This window comes from Odontomachus brunneus, unplaced genomic scaffold (genome assembly GCF_010583005.1).
Source record: "Odontomachus brunneus isolate Ranch 3 - 2012 unplaced genomic scaffold, Obru_v1 Obru_scaffold_049, whole genome shotgun sequence".
Classification (NCBI taxonomy): domain Eukaryota; kingdom Metazoa; phylum Arthropoda; class Insecta; order Hymenoptera; family Formicidae; genus Odontomachus; species Odontomachus brunneus.
Window position 1 is genome coordinate 427,377 of NW_022639499.1, and position 17,841 is coordinate 445,217.

Here is a 17,841-nt window from a genome sequence, read left to right on the forward strand (position 1 = left end):
AGTGTGCGTTCAGCAGAGAACGTCGCTTCGCGATACTTGCAAAATTCGTGAATCTAATTGGTGTGCGCTGTTAATTTCGCACTGAGAAGAAAATATTTGAGAATTCACTTGCGGGATAAAAGCTTAGTTCACCCACGGAAAAAAAGGTTTGATTTGAATTAACCAAATATCTAGTCAAATATGAACGATCCAGAAGTTCCGATTGAAGTAATCCGAATTCTGTTTAACAAGATTTTTTTTTTTGGTTGACTTAAACAAAATTCGGATTACTTCGATCGAAATTTCTGAATCGCTCATATTCGACCAAATATTTGGTTAATTCAACCAAACCTTTTTTTTCCGTGCAGAAATAAATTTTTTATCCCACAAATAAATTTGCAAGTACGTTTTTCCTCTCAGTGTGACTAAGTCTAACAAGAGAACACCGCGAACCCAAACCCTTTGGTTTTGATACGCTCTTGTGAGTATATAGAGTAAATCAATACATGAATAATGGTATATTTCATTTGTGTCCTATCGTTAATTTAAAGGTACAATTTATACTCTCAAAGTAAAAAGGACGATTGCACTTTTCGTGTATTACTCTTAAATTAAAGAAGATAGAAAAAAATTTTTTCAAATAAAAGTTTAATGGTAAGTTAAGTGCTGTAAATTAACATAAGCATAAATAAAAAAATACTTTTTCTTATTGTAGAAAAAATTTTTATAGGTATTTCTTAATTTATATTTATGTCAATTTACAGCACTTGACTTACCATTAAACTTTTATTCGAAACTTTTTTCTATCTCCTTTAATTTAAGAGTAATACACGAAAAAGTGGAATCGTCTCCTTTACTTTGAGAGTGTAAATCATACCTTTAAATGGCGATAGGACACAAATGGAATATACCGTTATTCATGCTCTCTTAAAATGAATCAGTGAAACATCACTGAAAACAGTGAATATACACTGATTTGCAGTTATAAGTGTTGCACTGAAAGTGCTCAGTGCTGTACTTATAACTGGTATCAGTGACTATTCACTGATTCACTTTAAGAGAGTATATTGATTTACTCTACATACTCACAAAAGTATATCAAAATCAAAGAGTTCGGGTTCGCGGTATTCCTTTGTAAGAGCACACACCAATTAGATTCACGAATTTTACAACAGTGGCAACAGTAGCTTTTTTCTGCTGAACGCAGCCGTTGTATTTAGCCACGAGGATGCAACAAGGCATTTCGAAATTAAGAGGCAGAACTCACGGTTTCGACACGGCCTTTTGCGCAATATCTCTCACGATTCAGGTGAATCCGTTTAATCGCTGTGAAAAAAAATAAAAAGTTAATACGCATAAAATGCGTTCATAACGGCTTGATCTCGCTTCATTATCTTGCAATTTTGCGCTAAACGCAAACTGATTTCCAATTATAATTGGAAGGTCGCTAATTGCGCAGCGAGCACGCAGTGTTGCAGTTCTGATTTTGAGTTAGCTGTTGCGCGGGGAAAGTCGACAACATTAAATTTCAATCTGCGCGCGCGAGACCCTCCGTGGAAAATGGCGGCTTTTATCGAACGTTTTGCGGGATCCCGCTTTGTAATATTTGAAACGCAAGAAGAAAAAAGGCAGTCGCCCACTAGAAAGCGGTAATGGTAGACGGCGTCGACAGGAGAGAGAGAGAGAGAGAGAGAGAGAGAGAGAGAGAGAGAGAGAGAGAGACGTGTAGATATTTCATGTTTGAGAAAGCGATGATTCATTGATAATGACCCGCGCGCGATTATTCCCATGCTCAAGCAGCTTTTCCCGGGAATGCATTGAGAAATCGTTAATTGCATAAACAGACTGGCGTGTAATCGCTCGTAACGTAACGGGGAGAAATGTGCGTCACGTTGCGACCGCGTAGGCAAAAGTAATTTTTATACACGACTCTTCGCGCGTGCTTTATTATTTCAGATAATCGCACTCGCGAATGTGCGCGTGTGTACATACACATCGACGTATGCCAGGATGTCAGGTTAGGTTGTGTCTCTCGCAGACATAATCATTCGTCAATTTGCCATGCAACGAATATCTTGAGCAAATAATTACACGCTCGCGCGCGATTACCTGCGATGTGCGCATCGCGAGTCTTTCTTCTCTCTGGCTCGGGGAGAAGGCGCGTTACAACACATCGCGGTTGCGAAGGGCCATCTTTACAGAGTAACCTCGCGCGACAGACAACCCCCACGCGGGCAGAGAGCAACCCCGCTCGCGGCAAGTTGCGGCGACAAGTGCGCGAGAGAGGTAGCCGCGAGCAAGCTGCTAACGTACAGAGAATCGTGCAATTACCTGTCGATCATCCGCAGGAAAGGAGAGACCCGGATCGCCCGACGACATTGAGGGAAACCGCGTAGACGCTGCGACAGTCCGGTTCCGCCGAATTCGAGAATTCACGGCCGCGCACTCGTTCGCCGACTGCTCTCTTTCCCGCGCGCGCGCGCGTACGCGCGATGCACACCGTGACACGCGAGATGGCGCGAGCGCCTGTGCCGCACGCGACACACACACACACACACACACACAGGCACGCAGGTGGGTGGACAAACGCTCCTCCGCGCGACGATGTCGTCGATCGCTAACCTAGGCAGTCCGCGCGTCGTCGCTCCATTACGTCAGCCGGGGACGAGCCAATCCGGAAGAGCGGTCGCGCGCGCGCGGCTCGCGTTCCCTACGCCCTCGGCCGCGCGCACACAGTGGCGCACCCACTCACGCACACGTAGAGTCGCGTGTAGCCGAGGTCGCCCGCTAGGTCGCGTCGGCTAACGTGGCGGTGCGCGCGCGCGCGCGAGCGAGCGGATTCGCAAAATGGCGAACGCGCGACGGAGAGCAATGACCAGTGGCGTCGTGTGCAGCGTCGGTCGCGTCTCGCGCCGTCTTCTCATCCGCTTCTCTCGCTGCCACGAGACGAAATATGGACGCCCTCCTCCCTCTCCTACCTCGCCCCCTTCCGCCAACCCCCTTACAAGGGGAGAGACAGGTAGAGGTCTCTCTCGCGTTGTGTATCTCGCGTTTCGATTATTTCGGGAGGCTAACGAGCGCGCGAGATGTGTCAGGCCGTCTGGAAATTAATGTCACTCGCGCGCCGAATTACGCTTCCATTATCGCCGCCGCGGTCTGGACCGCGATTGATTTTTAACATTCCGAACTCTCGCGGGCAGGCGGCGAGCGTATAGACCCTTTTCTCGTCATAAATCGCGTCTCCATTTTCCGCCGGCTAGATTCGCAGCGCTTTGTTGTCGCGAGCGGTAATCGTGGCGTCTCTTTCGCGAGCTCTTTCTACGTTTCGTGCAAATCAATGCGTGCCGAGTCCGCCGTACAAATGGAACGTTCCATTCACGAAGATTCGGCGCATCGTAAACACTGAGATACAGCAACCGAGCGGTAAGCTAACTGACAGGTTACATCATATATCTGTCGTTGTTTATTTTGAAAGAAAGACGAAGACAGACGTATGATTTAACTGGTGGTTAGCTTACCAAGAGTTTAGGTGAGGTACAGCCGTGCCTAAGTCCTCATTCTGAACTCTCCTTTGTCGATAAAAGTGTCTCTGAAAGCGGCTTCTAAGCCTTCCGGTTGTCTACAAGCCACCTTTTAGAGAGACATTTTTATCAATAAAAAAGATTTGAGAGTAAGGGTCGACAGTGTTGATTTTTTATCACATGGGCGTTTTATCATATGCGTCGTTAAATTTTATCAGATGTCTGTCGAAAATAAATATTCTCAGCTTAATTGCATTAATCCTGCCAAATGCAGCTCCAAACGTCCCAACCACCTATCCCAACCTGACGCGCGCGCGCATTCAAATCAACGAACAATCAATACAATTTAATAAACGCAATCACACGTTTATTTTAAGATTTGTTACAGGTTAGAATCGAGGAGAAAAATGGTTCGTTTTACGGATGATGTTATTTATTTCATTTATTGTTAATGACAGATCAAGCTCTAAACTAATTTATCCCTCATCTAGTCCTAAAATGTCTTCATATATTAATTTAAAAGAAAAATACTGTATAATATATTTTGAGAATTAATCTGCCTTACAAAAATATGAGAGATTGCTACACCTACGAGCCTATTTCGAGAACTGTTTTAATTCTGGACGATGCCATTTCGAACGTCGCTTGAAATGTCTAAATTCGCACAGCAGATAATGCGTACAAGTGGAAAATAGAGGTGGGAAAGCTCTACACCGTTTGCGCATTAAAATCAATATTTTAATCGGCACTACTCGGCAGATATAGAAACGAAATTTAATTACGAAATTGAAAATGCATCTCTCTCTCTCTCTCTCTCTCTCTCTCTCTCTCTCGCTGCTATTTCCACAGAAAGCTGCGCACCGTTACTTATTTCTTTTTTTCCCTTTTTTTTTAATGCACTTCCACGTGTTCGTCGAAAAACTTCATGTCCGCGGAGATAATCCCTTCGCCCCACTGCGATATCGGACGGACGTTTTGATTTTCTCGGTTGCGGATCGGGCGGACAGGGCAAAAGCGAGAGGGAAATAAAAAAGATATCCGCTGTGCGGGACTAAAGGCGCCCACAAGACAAAAGGAACTATCGTCCTGCCGGCTGACAGTGGTACGATCGTTTTCCGTACTCGCCGCTTTTCCCCGGACCACGCAATTTTTTAATTGCACCGCACGTCAGCACCATACGCACTCCGCTCAGCCGTCGACGACTTGGCGGATAAAGGGACAAAGCGGGGGAGGTAAACTACTAGGTGGAAAAGGTGAGGAGCCGAAGGTGAGCGCCGAACGGAATGAAAATCGTGACGAGTTTTTAAATCCCGCACTCTTCATGGATAACGGACGGTCATTTTTCTTACGCGTGATATCAATATTAAATAGCAGTCCGTCCGTCACGAATTTCTTATCTGGACGGTAAAGGGAAACAAGTAAAGGAAAAGAGAAAGAGACCCCGGGGCAAGCGTCTCGAGATCATTGCACGGCGAATCCAAGTTATCCTACACGGAAAAAAAGGTTTGGTTGAATTAACCAAATATCTGGTCGAATATGAACGGTCCAGAAATTCCGATTGAAGTAACCCGAATTCTATTTAAGTTAACAAGACTTTTGGTTGAATTAAACAGAATTCGGGTTACTTCAATCTGAATTTCTGGATCATTCATATTCGACTAGATATTTGGTTAATTCAACCAAACCTTTTTTTCCTTGTAGATCCAAGTAATCCTAGATCACTGTTATTTTTAAACAAGCACAAGTATGTAATTTATCTGAGGCTCACTAAGAGAAAAGGTTCTGCTAATTTAACAAAATATTACTGCTCGCAATAAATGGTTCGTTGATACGGGACGGCAAATGAAAACAAGAAAATGAAAACAACCGTGAGTTTGTTTCCTGCAGTAAAAACAAGTAATTTGTCGCTCTCAATTTGTCGTTTTAAATAACACGGAGACATAATTAATATCTCAGACAATATATATTTGTTAAAGTGACAAATAACGAGAAATATGATTCGCGACTGTAAATCGTCCGATCTGTTTCCCCGATGATCATTAAACAGCCAACGTGCTTTTGTTCTGATAACCGAGGGAATTTTCTCAATGCTCTTCCTGCACGTTTCTTGCGGCCTTAAATCATGTCTCGTTCAACACATGTTTAAGACATGTAAGTTATAATTTACGACGCTTGTAAGTTATACCTTACATGTAAGTATAAGTTACAAACGTGTTAAATGACGCGGCTTAAGAAGGTAAGAAACGTGCAAAAAAATATTTGGCGAAAACAACGCACTTGGATGAGTTTTTCTCTGCAACTGAAAGAGACGCGCTTACGTGACTGCCGAATTAATAACCACGCAAAATCGATCAATTACAACGTCGATCATATCATACGTTTGCGCGACGCCTCCTTCCCCCGCGGCCCCCACACCGTGATTCGACTCCCACGGCAGGACGAAAGTAATTCCCGTAATTCCCTCGCATTAGCGTTCCCTCGATATGCTAATTGCGATCGCGATAAGGCCGCGCTTGCTACACTGATTTAATGAAACGGACACGCGCGTCCCACGCGCAAACGAGGACAAAATAAATAAAAGGGACCGTCGGACTCGGCCGATCAGCTGGCATCCGCGGCGTGATCGTCCGGCGGGAGAGAGCCGGCGTGCGGTGGGTCAGTCGATTTGCATAGCGGGTTTTAAAGGGACCACAAGCGCGTCGCTTTCGCGCGCGGAGGCGACGTCGAAGGGCGAAGGGCGGACCGCGCACACCTCCGCCCGCCGTGGGCAGACGGGACCGTCTGTTCTGCAGGTAGTAGCCCCACGAAATCGGTAACAAATAATCGATAGTCCCGTCCAGGGACAGAATTCTGATCTGACCAATGGGCTCGCCCATCAGGAGGGTAAAGGACGATCCCTCGTGCGGCACCCCCGTCGAATCCCCCGCCGCGGATCAGTATGCTGTCTGCGAGTCACCCCTGGCTACTTTCGGCCCATTGTCAGGGCGATCCTGATGACTGTTGGCTCGGCAAAATGGCGCGCGGAAATGCCCACAACGTCGCCGCACAACGTCGTTGTACATTCGCGGCCGTTTGATTAATAACGATAATATACATGAGCGCCGTGTTCGTTTTAAGATATGGGCCTGGTGAGATTGAAGTTTACTTTTTGGACAGGGGCTCTCTCTCCGGTCGTATAATATTTAAAATGCGCTTGCGTGCAAGTGGCTTCTTAGGTCTGCGCACAGATGATCTACCAGATCATCAAACGGGAAGATTTATATAGCAGAAATTATCAAATTTTGTGAGCGAGTATAATAGGTGCGACACTGCAAGAATTGACTACTTTTTCATTTTATATGCGCTATTTATATCTTTAAAATTAAAATGAAATGTGTTTAAAATGCTGCAACAATTTCTGTGATTTTTAGTCTCTAAATTTGTTTTCTAAATCTTTTACAGTGAAATTTCACTTAAAAAAACAGAATGAGCACCGAGTCACTCGAATTTGAGAAGAAAATTACTTTTATTGTTAAATTCTGTTATAATGTTATAATGTTATAATGTTAGTGGTAATAATTACAAGCCTATTACCATTACCATTTTCGTGTTAGAACAATCAAAGCGTATAAGTAGGGCCAAAAGTAGCTATAATTTTAGCTACATCAGTTATCTTTTGCTCAGAATACTAGAAACACATTAAATTCGAAAAAAATTTAAATAAAAAGAAAAATCTACAATACTCTTTCCATATAAATATTTATCACTCCAAACGTGATATCAATTGCGACTGTGTCTTGGAACAATTGATATCGCGGCAACTATTATGCAAACTGAGAGAAAAATATAGTTGCCTTTGGCGTCAACTATACGCTTTTGTGATTTTAACCACAAAAACAATTAGAAGAACCATTGTTTTAGTAAGTGTTATTAGAAAGATGATTCTTCTAATTATTTTTCCGGTTAAAATCACAAAAAAGTATAGTTGACGCCGAAAGCAACTATATTTTTCTCTCAGTATATATACTTCAAATCAATATTAATATTATTGAAATAAAATAGGGCCTATAAGAACTAAGCATAGGATGAATGTATACCCAAATTTTCATTCAAAATTGTCTTCTGGCGAGTTGCTTTTTAAAAAAAAATAAATAAAATTTTACCTGCAAGTTTTGCGTGCGATGTATCGAAGAAGACTCAAACTTTGCATCGAAACGTTTACATCAATGATAATTAATCCTTATTCAGAAGATAAATTGAATAAAAATTTTGGCATATCTCTGTTCAGCTCTCTTATAGGCCCATTTTGATTTTTCGTCTCGTCTTTTGATAAATTAATATTATCTACTCGCGGTAATCGGGAGAGCTCTTTTCGCCAGATTGCGGGACGGCCGCTTCTCCGCCTCATCTACCGAAGGCACAAACTGAAATATATCTGCGCTGTAAATCTCCATTCCCCTGATTGAAATTTACCGCTCACTTCGCCGAGCACGATGCCCGCTTCTTCAGCGATTCTCTGGCGCTCACTTCAGCGCGTTCGCGAGTTTTCCGGGCGTGCGACCGAAACGGTCTCTTACCTCCTCGCGGATCTCGCGTGCGAACGGCATTACCGGAAGGCATCCTCCCCTTCCTCCCCCTCGCCCCCGTTCTCCCCCGATCGCATCGCCGGCCGCTCGGCAACGGTCGGTTTTCGAGAAACCGTTTCGCACGACCGCGGGAAAAAGTTTTACGCGCCCGGCAGGCCGGCAAAAAGGAAGCGAAGCGCCGTTCGCGCTCTCTCTTGCAGTTATCTCTCGTAATTATTTTCTATACGCTCGACCAGCTTAGAGGCGCCCGCACGTACCAAGGACTCCTTTTTCCCTCCCGTTCCCGTCTCCCGCCCCTCCCCGCTGTTCACCTGCACCTTCCACGACCGCAATTTTACGATCGACCCAATTTTTTTCACCGTTTCGCCGCCGCCCCTCCGATCGCCGAGAGCCGCGGCCGTTCCTCCATTCCTGCGACGCGCCTGCGAAGAGCAAACATTGCACGCCGCGGCGAGCCGCGCAATTATAAGAAAAATCATTTGGCGGAAGGAAAGGTCGCGCTTTACGATCTTTCGCGGGCGATTTCTATGCCGGGGCAGCGCGGCGCGAGAGAGGAGACGGTCAAGCCGGACTGTTAAGGGTTCTGGGGAATCGCATCATCCATCTCTTTTTAATGACGTCAGAAGCGAGAAAACGCATGCTAAAAATTCTTGTAAAATACATCGAGATAAACAGATATATTCACAAAACGACATTTGCAATCGATTAAATACACCTCTAACATTCTCCGTACACTTTCCTTTTATTCTAAAAATCAATGGATAATCGGAAAATTAATATGACAAGATAATGAGGAAATGAGGTTAGAAAAGACGATTGCACGTCACATTTATTTTATAATTATCTGTTGATTATTAGAACAAAAGGAAAGTGTACGGAGTATTTTAGAGGTGTACTTAATCGATCACAAATGTCGTTTTGTGGATATATCTGTTTATCTCGACGTACTTTGCAGGAATTTTTAGCATGCGTTTTCTCGCTTCTGACGTCATTAAAAAGAGATGGATGATGCGTCTCCCCAGGAGTCTTAAGAGTGCGATTTTGTCGCGTGTGCAAAAAACGCGGGGCGATTATCGCTATTAGAGGAGAGGTACAGTGGTGCGCGAATTCCCTTCCTTTCTTCCTTCCTTCCTTTTTCTCTCGTGATTCTACACGAGTGAACAGCGCGTTGAAGCTTCGAGTTGGTTGATCTCCGATACGAGCGAGCCCACGTTTGCTCATCGCAGGAAGAAGACTGTTCTCTCATTCCGCTCGGCTTTCCGGTTACCCACTTTTGACACGAAGATTTGCGCAGTCACGGCATTTTCTTCCCCATTGAGTGGGGGCCGACTCTAACGTGGCTCTAATTAAAGAAAAGGGAGATATCGCGCTTCTTATTCGCGCGCGCCACGAAGCGGATCAAAGCAGGAAATTACGCTTATTACGCGGAGACGTAATAAAAATCCGGCGTATTGCTCGCGCTCAGGGAAGCGGATCTTTCATCGCTTCTTCGAATCGCGCCACGGCCCGCGCGCACTTAGCGCGCGGCACTAAGCAACGGACCTATTGATCCATATCCTGCGCAATTTGTTTGTTACGGAGTGAAGAAAGTGCGACGGTATAACCGACAAGCTGGATTAGTCAGCCGTCCGCGTTATTGAGAAAAGTGCCACGTCCGGGGCCACATTCCGGAGCGGCATATAATCGTCGGTAATAAGTTTGGATCGACTGCCGGACACGGTTTAACGCGTTTTATACGACTTCACGAAAGAATACAGCGGAGAGACAGACGCGAGATCGGCCAGAAGGGAAACGCGGGCTCGCGAGCCAGTTATACGAGTATTCCCGTTCAAACATCGAAAGTCGCGTCTTGGAAGTTCTTTATAAAGTCTTACAAGTCCAATAATTACATTGCTGCGCGAAGTAATAATTACTTATCATTCATAATAAGCAAACAGGGTGGATGAAATGTGTGTTATGTGTGTGTTTGTGTGTGTGTGTGTGTGTGATGTGTACGTCGTATGTTTTGTTATGGACATTCTGACGATCACTACTGAAGTCATAAATAATTTACACAGGATATACTGAGACATTTCTTCATTTAGATCAGAGTATACTAAAGAGTCAAATTGTTGAAGCGAATTACCTCAATCAGAAGCTAACTATAAAAGCATGTGTTACCAAATTTATTAATCAAAAGTAACGAGAAAAAAGACCTAATTAAGAACCAAAAACACAGGTGTGATAATGTTATTAAATACTAACTGTATCAAAATTTGTTAGTAACTGTCTTCATGGATGTATAGAAGTAAAACAATTTTTTATTATTAAATTAATGTACAACCAGTAAAAAAAATGGTTGTACAGTAATTTAATAAAAATGTTTTTACCTCTATGTATCCGTAAGGACAGTTACTAAAGCCTGATTTACAATATGTTCTTTGCGTTCAATTTCTTGTCTTCTGTCTTTTCTGGCTTAAAGCCTAATCTACAATATGCTCGTTGCGTTCTGTTTCTTGTCTTCTTTCTTTTTCTGACTTAAAGCTTAAGGTTTGAGTCAGAAAGAGATAAAAAAGAAGAAGCAGGAAGCAAAGAATATATTGTAGATCAAGCTTAAAGCTTTAGGTTTGAGTCAGAAAAAGATAAAGAGAAAGAAGCAGGAAATAAATAACATTGTAGATCAAGTTTTACAAATACTGATACAGTTAGACTTTAATAACACTATCACTCCTGTGTTTTTGGTTCTTAATTAGGCCTTTTTTCTCGTTATTTTTCATTTTATCAATAAGAACTATTAATTTTCCAAACTTATTAATTTTGAAATCTTGTTTCAACACGTCGACTGCAATGGTGATCTCCAGTGACAGGCCACTACGGTGTCATCACGTCTCATTAATTTACAAGTAAAATATAACTAATTGCATCGAGTGAATTAAGTGTGCGGCCGATAGAGAGCTGGTGAATGTGTGAAACAGGAAACGAACAGATTCACCGTCTTCACTTTGGTCAGTTAGAAGTTTTGAGACAAATCGTGGAAATCAGGATGGCAGTCGACGTGTTAAACAATTCGGAATCGTTACGCAATCCTCGCGCGCGGTGACGTCTTCTCGATGGAAATCAATGCGATTTAGTTAATGAAAAATAAACCACATGAAACAAGGCTTCTTCAACGTACAATATGTGCGCTCACCATTTCGCGTCGAATATCCCATAGCATTCCCAGCCGCCCATCGATGAATCCATGCAGCGTCCCTCAGCATGCAACTCCAGCCTCCACAGCGTTGAAACATCATCTCGCGTTGCTCGTACTTCACTCACTTCACTGCACTGCACTGCACTGCACTCGCGACGATTTTAACGGCGTTTAATGCTTTGCCGTGAAGTACGCGATAAATTCCGGTGCCTCGAAAATGTACTCGTGGTCGCCAACCGCGTATGAATAATGGCGAACGGCGTTGAACGATCGCGAAGATCAACATACTTTTTCGATCAAATAAACAGGAAAAGCAAGCTCATCTCGCATATTATTACAGCTCTCCACTTCGCGAAAGAATTCTGATTCTGAAAAAAAAGAACAGTTGTGTCAACCAGAAAATTAGCAACATATAGCATAGCTTTTCTTTCTGTCTTCAAGAATCAATTCTTGATTACATTGATCTATCAATTCGTTGTCTCAGAAAATGCGTTTTCTTATATAAGTCAACATAACCAAGAATTGGTTACTGAAGTTGGAAATAAAAACTATGTCATAATTCATTGTTTTCTGGTTGACACGATTATTCTTTTTTTTTTTCGTGTGGGCAAGTAAATAATACGCTCGTTTAGAGGAACAATTTTCTGATTTTTTAAAGTGACGCTTTTACGCGGACTGCACAAACACGCAGATGCAAAGCTCCTGCGAGCCAAATAAATCACATTGATTTCCACGAGACTCGGTAAACCATCATTGCCAATAAACCCCTCATTTTTCACATTATTTTCCCGACTCACCGAGATATCGTGAACTCAGAGCCAGCCGCGTTCTCCTGCAGATCTCTGGAACAAGAAAATATCATTCCGCTTAATATGACAGCTTACGACTTTATGAGAGAAATGCGCGCAAATATGAGCGTTTCAACTTTGCGATCGTTACCGCCCGACGCTTCTTATCTCGACGTTTGTATTTCAGTTTCCAAGATCGTGAAGAATTACACGGGAGAGTACGGGCGGTCTGCGAAAACCTACCTTCAAGCCAACTCCGCTCGATCCGAACCAGATCCTCCGGTACGGCATCCTTCCTCCGCTGAAAACTGCACCCCAGGGAACCGCACCTATCGTGTCGCCACCACCAGGTCTGAAACAGAAAGTGAGTTTCACGATTAGTTACGTCAATATACACGAGCGAAAATACGGAGGCTCGAAGCTCGTGTATCTCTCTTTTTAACCAATCAGCGTGGACTTTGGTGATGAGCAAATTTTTTTATCGTATAAAAATATTTCTTCACATCTGACTCTGGCGCGTTTATGTCGCGAAATTTAAAAATGGATTGCATTGAAAGATATACAGGGTTGGCCAAAAGTCTGGATACACCCAAATATGTCATAAACGATGCATTTTAGAAAAAAATGTTTCAGACAAAAGTTGTAAGGCTTAAAAAAACGCATTCAACGATAGTAGTTATTTGACATAGGATGGCGTCCCCAAGGTCAGAACAAGGTCAACTTTGCTTTTTTAAATAGAAATACATATTTTTTATTACGGCATTTTATTCTACGTAAAAAAGCAAACTTTTGCTTGAAAAAAATTTTTTATACGACCTCTATTTTCTAAGATATTTACATAAATATCTACAAAATTATTGGTTTCAATAATTTTTTACTTGAATTCTATCAACTTTACCGGAAAATATCAAGAGATAAAAATTATATATTTTGTTCTCATAGAACTTTGAGAATTTTTTCAGAATTTTATATTAACTTTTTAGTACTTCATTTTCTTGCATTTTCTAAGATATTTACATAAATATCTACAAAATTATTGGTTTCAATAATTTTTTACTTGAATTCTATCAACTTTACCGGAAAATATCAAGAGATAAAAATTGTATATTTTGTTCTCATAGAACTTTGAGAATTTTTTCAGAATTTTATATTAACTTTTTAGTACTTCATTTTCTTGCATTTTCTTGAAGTACTAAAAAGTTAACACTTTAAACAATTTTAACAAGTTAAAATTTTAAATTTAAAAAGTTGTCTGCTTTTTTACGTAGAATAAAATTCCGTAATAAAAAATATAATGTATTTCTATTTAAAAAAGCAAAGTTGACCTTATTCTGACTTTGGCGACGCCATCCTATGTCAAATAATTACTATCGTTGAATGCGTTTTTTTAAGCCTTACAACTTTTGTCTGAAACATTTTTTTCTAAAATGCATCGTTTATGACATATTTGGGTGTATCCAGATTTTTGGCCAACCCTGTATACCGAATGAGGTTGTATCACTTTGACTTTACTTTGTCGTTCAAGGCTTGAAACTGTGCACGCTATCAATTGTCATTTTGTCAAACTGACGAAACAGACAATCACCAATGAAGACAGAGTTCGCAATTTCGAAAAGTAAACGATATATATCGAGATAATCGCGAAAAGAAGGCAACATTGAGTTTATATTTCCTTTTTTTCTTTTTTTAATTTTTTAGCACACAGAATGATAGGATTTTTCGTTTCTTATTTCCGCGAGGCACAAGTTCGGCGTCCAGCCGTTTATCGGACATGATAATTTCGCGTCAGGATGTGCGGACTTTTTGCGGCGCGCGCGCGGCCATTACATCCCATTGTGTAACTAGGCGGATTTGATCCACATTTTTTTCTCGTTCCCCGCAGCGGCGGCGGTAGACGGTGACGGACATCCCACTGAAAAATCTACGCTTTAACGCGGCACACGGGCGCAACGCGACAGCAGGAGGAACAAGGCACGCCGATGCACTCGTGGAAAATGAAATACACACACACACAATGGCTGCAAGCTGATACCGACGCGCGGGGATTGACCTAATATCCGATGGAACTTTCTATAGAACACCGACACCCTCTACGCCCCTGTGAGCGATCGGCTCAATTAAAAAAGCCCGTGAAAAATCTGACACTTCTGTCGTGTCCGCACGCTTAGGACGCGCTCGTGTACTTGATTAGGTCCGATTTACAATAAATAGAGTAAGGAGTAGGAGTAAGACGAAATGAAAATAAGGCCCGATCTACAATAGATGGAGTAAGAAGTAGGAATAGGAGTAAGACGAAATGGAAATAATTTATTTCGCTTACTCCCTTACTCCAATAAAAGTTTGCCCGTCTACATCACATGGAGTAAGTCTGAATTAAGTAGTAAGAGCTGGAGTAAGGAGCTGCAGTAAGGGAGTAAACGAAATAAATTATTTCCATTTCGTTTTACTTCTACTCCTACTCCTTATTCCATCTATTGTAGATCGAGCCTAATTTATTTCGCTTACTCTCTTATTTCAATAAAAGTTTGCCCGTCTACATCACATGGAGTAAGTCTGAATTAAGTAGTAAGAGCTGGAGTAAGGAGCTGCAGTAAGGGAGTAAACGAAATAAATTATTTCCATTTCGTTTTACTTCTACTCCTACTCCTTATTCCATCTATTGTAGATCGGGCCTAATTTATTTCGCTTACTCCCTTACTCCAACTCTTACTACTTAATTCAGGCTTATTCCATATGATGTAGGCGGGCAAACTTTTATTGGAGTAAGGGAGTAAGCGAAATAAATTATTTTTACGTCGTCTACAATGGCAGTAAGAGTAGTAGTAAGAAATAAGCAGTAAGTAAATTGACCAATTTCATTCTCACGTTTCAAAAATAATCGATTGTGATTGGTCTGTTTACTTACTGCTTATTTCTTACTACTACTCGCGTAGCGCGCAAACCGTATAAAAATGTACACATCGCGTCGCTCTAAGATGTCGTGTCGAGATCCTGATTATACTACATGACGACCCAAACACTCGGAAACAAAAAACGAAGGCCCTCGAAATTTGTTGATTTAATTCGAACGTAACTCTTTGCACATATAGAATGCAACAGTCGTACGTAAAGATCAGTCTGATTTGGCTGATTTTAATGCGGATATTCTTTGTTGAGCTGCCAAGACGGTCACGCCGGAGAATTATCAACGCTCGTCCGTATAATTAGCCGCCGAACAAACCAATCGCTCAGGACGACATAAGGATACCGGGCGCGATGACGCTAACGCGGATTCGCCGTGGAGCCTTTATTTCCACCTTTTCGTAAACTCACGCTCGCGCAATTTCGAGGGACCGATGCCCGGAGACTGAATGAGGGGATGACACGGTTAGGGGTAGCGGGCTCTACCCCTAAAAATCCAACTAACCCTCTGCTGTCGCAGCCGCGTTCTCGCGCGCGCGGGATACCCGCTGTTTTATATTTCGCTCCTCTTTTTTTCCTCATTGCTGAATCTAACGCGCCGCTTCTTTCTCTCTCTCTCTCTCTCTCTCTCACACACACACACACACACTCTCTCTCTCTTTTTTTTCGTCGACACATGTGCGCGACCGCGTCCGCGTCGACTTCACCGATCAGGGTAATGAGTCGAGCAAAAATTGCCACTACAAAACGCGCGCCGGCGTGACTCGTGAATCGCGGTCCGCTCGTGAATTCGGCTTCTCACACGTGGGCAGAGGGGAGCAAAAAAAGGCGAGAATCTGTTTTCTCTCCTTTTTTTTATCCTCCTTTTTTTATCCTCCATCGAGGAAACCGGGCGAGCTTGCCGGATGTTTAGACGCGCGCGTCCGCGCGATAATCGATCTGAACGAGAAGGGGGAAGATCGTGCATCACGACGCGTTCCGGTTGCACATCTTTATCAAAAATAATCCGATACACGCGCGCCTGAAGTTTCTCAAAGATGTCTCACTAAGAGTACTTGAAATCGATCAGTAAGAAATATTCAGTAGCTCGTTTATTATACATGAGAGAGCCTGTCGAGCGTTTTACACGAATGACAGCGCGCTGGTATAATTGGTTTACATTCCTCCTCGTCTTCTAGCTCCAACTCGTCGACTGCCGAGTCGAGCTGCTGTATTCGGCTACAATGTTATCCGTAATTTTGCGACTACATGTTTCACAGTGGGAAACAATACTGTTCCAGGTACAGAGGCCCCGAGAGAGAGATGTGCCAACTCGGATACAGCATATTCGCGGGCCACATTTGGATTACGTCATTCGCACGCACACAAAGGCGCTCACCAGTCGTGAATCAGCAACAAAAGCATCGGGCCGATCTTACTCGAGCGCGTGCAAGATCTCGAGGCGAAGATCGGCGGAAGATCGCCCTTCTTGCCTCCTCCTGCTCCTGCTCCCGCGGAGATCTCGAATTCACGGCGCGGCGTGCACGATCGATTCTCCGCGTCGCGCAACGCTCGAACGAACTCGTCCGGCTCGCCGATGGAACAAATTACTATAGATATTGCGCGCCGCAGATCGCCGCCGAAGTCGCCGCTCGGACTCTGCTCTTCTTGCGCCCGTCGTTTCTTCTTCTCCGATGACGAGGAGGACGAGGAGAGGACGAGGACGACGACGACGTCGTCTACCGTTAGGAACCACAGAACAAGAAAAGTAGCGCGCGAAACGAAACGCGGTTCCATCGGCTTCACGCCTCGTCCGCGCCGCCGAGCTCTCCTCCGCGGCTCTTCGCCGACCATTGTCCGGAAGGTCAGTAATGCCCTTCTTTCTCGTCTCTTTGTCTTTTCCCGACCGAGTCGTGTCTTGAAAACACCCGCGCGATTAACAAGGGAAACCGGAGGACGACCAAAGTCTCGCTTGTCGGTCACGAGACATCTCTACGCGTGAGCTTCGATTCGACAGAGTTGATTAAACGAGACGAGGTATCTCGATGTTCGATTTAATGCTCGCGTTGAGAAGTTGTTTAATACTTAATTCGCGAAAACTAAAGAGAGAGAGAGAATGAGTTGTGGAAAATTCAAACGAGGAAGCAATATCGATTTTCAAGAGCGATACGCCACGTCCGATTCACGTCCACGTGCACACTTCGCGCGCGGCAATTGTTTAAATAATACGGCGTCGACGATATGTTAGCTGTGTAAGTCACACCGCCACGGGATCGGATATAAAATCACGCGCGCGACACGTGGCCTCACCGGTAACATACTGAAGGCCCGACGAGTATCGAGTTCGTCGCCCTGTACATGTGTGTGTCGCGTGCACGCGTGTATATGTGTTACGTACGCGTGTCTGTACGATCGGGGTTGGGTTATTATTATTTAAAACAACCCTTCGAGCGATCGTGCAGGGGGTAAAAGCCTCGAATCCAGGGGTTGTAGACCGGAGAAAGGGGGAACTCTAAAAAGTTGGAAGGGTGAACGGTTTCAGGTCCAGGTGCCGGCCGACAGCCTCCGGGGGTTAAAAAAGGGGGTACGCGAAAGGGGACTTCTCTCTCTCTCTCTCTCTCGCTCTCTTTCTTTCTTTCCTCCTCTCAATTTTTTCATTCATCCACCCCGCGGTAAAGGGGAATCCGAGAACGGGGGCATGCGAGAGGCTTCGAGGGATTCATTCGTTCGGCCCGAGAACACGAACGGAATCACCAACGGAGACGTCGTCTCTCTCGCGTGTCGATCGAAATCATGAAGAAAGTACAGCACAATATAGACTGTACGATCGAAATAACGAGGAGAGTACAGTACGTTGTAATGAATTTTAGTGTAACTCCCCAATTCTCTCTCTCTCTCTCTCTCTCTCTCTCTCTCTCTCTCTCTCTCTCTCTCTC

At 43.6% G+C, this 17,841-nt stretch overlaps 1 long non-coding RNA gene across 1 annotated transcript in view; it reads left to right on the plus strand.

Annotated features, from left to right (window-relative positions):
- Positions 1 to 12,221: 12,221 nt before the first annotated feature.
- LOC116845135 overlaps positions 12,222 to 17,841 on the plus strand; it is a 9,671-nt gene continuing 4,051 nt past the window's right edge. Inside the window, exons 1-2 of the long non-coding RNA XR_004378196.1 lie at positions 12,222 to 12,389; positions 16,207 to 16,769. This is a non-coding gene — a long non-coding RNA (uncharacterized LOC116845135). The remainder of the gene's footprint in view (positions 12,390 to 16,206; positions 16,770 to 17,841) is intronic.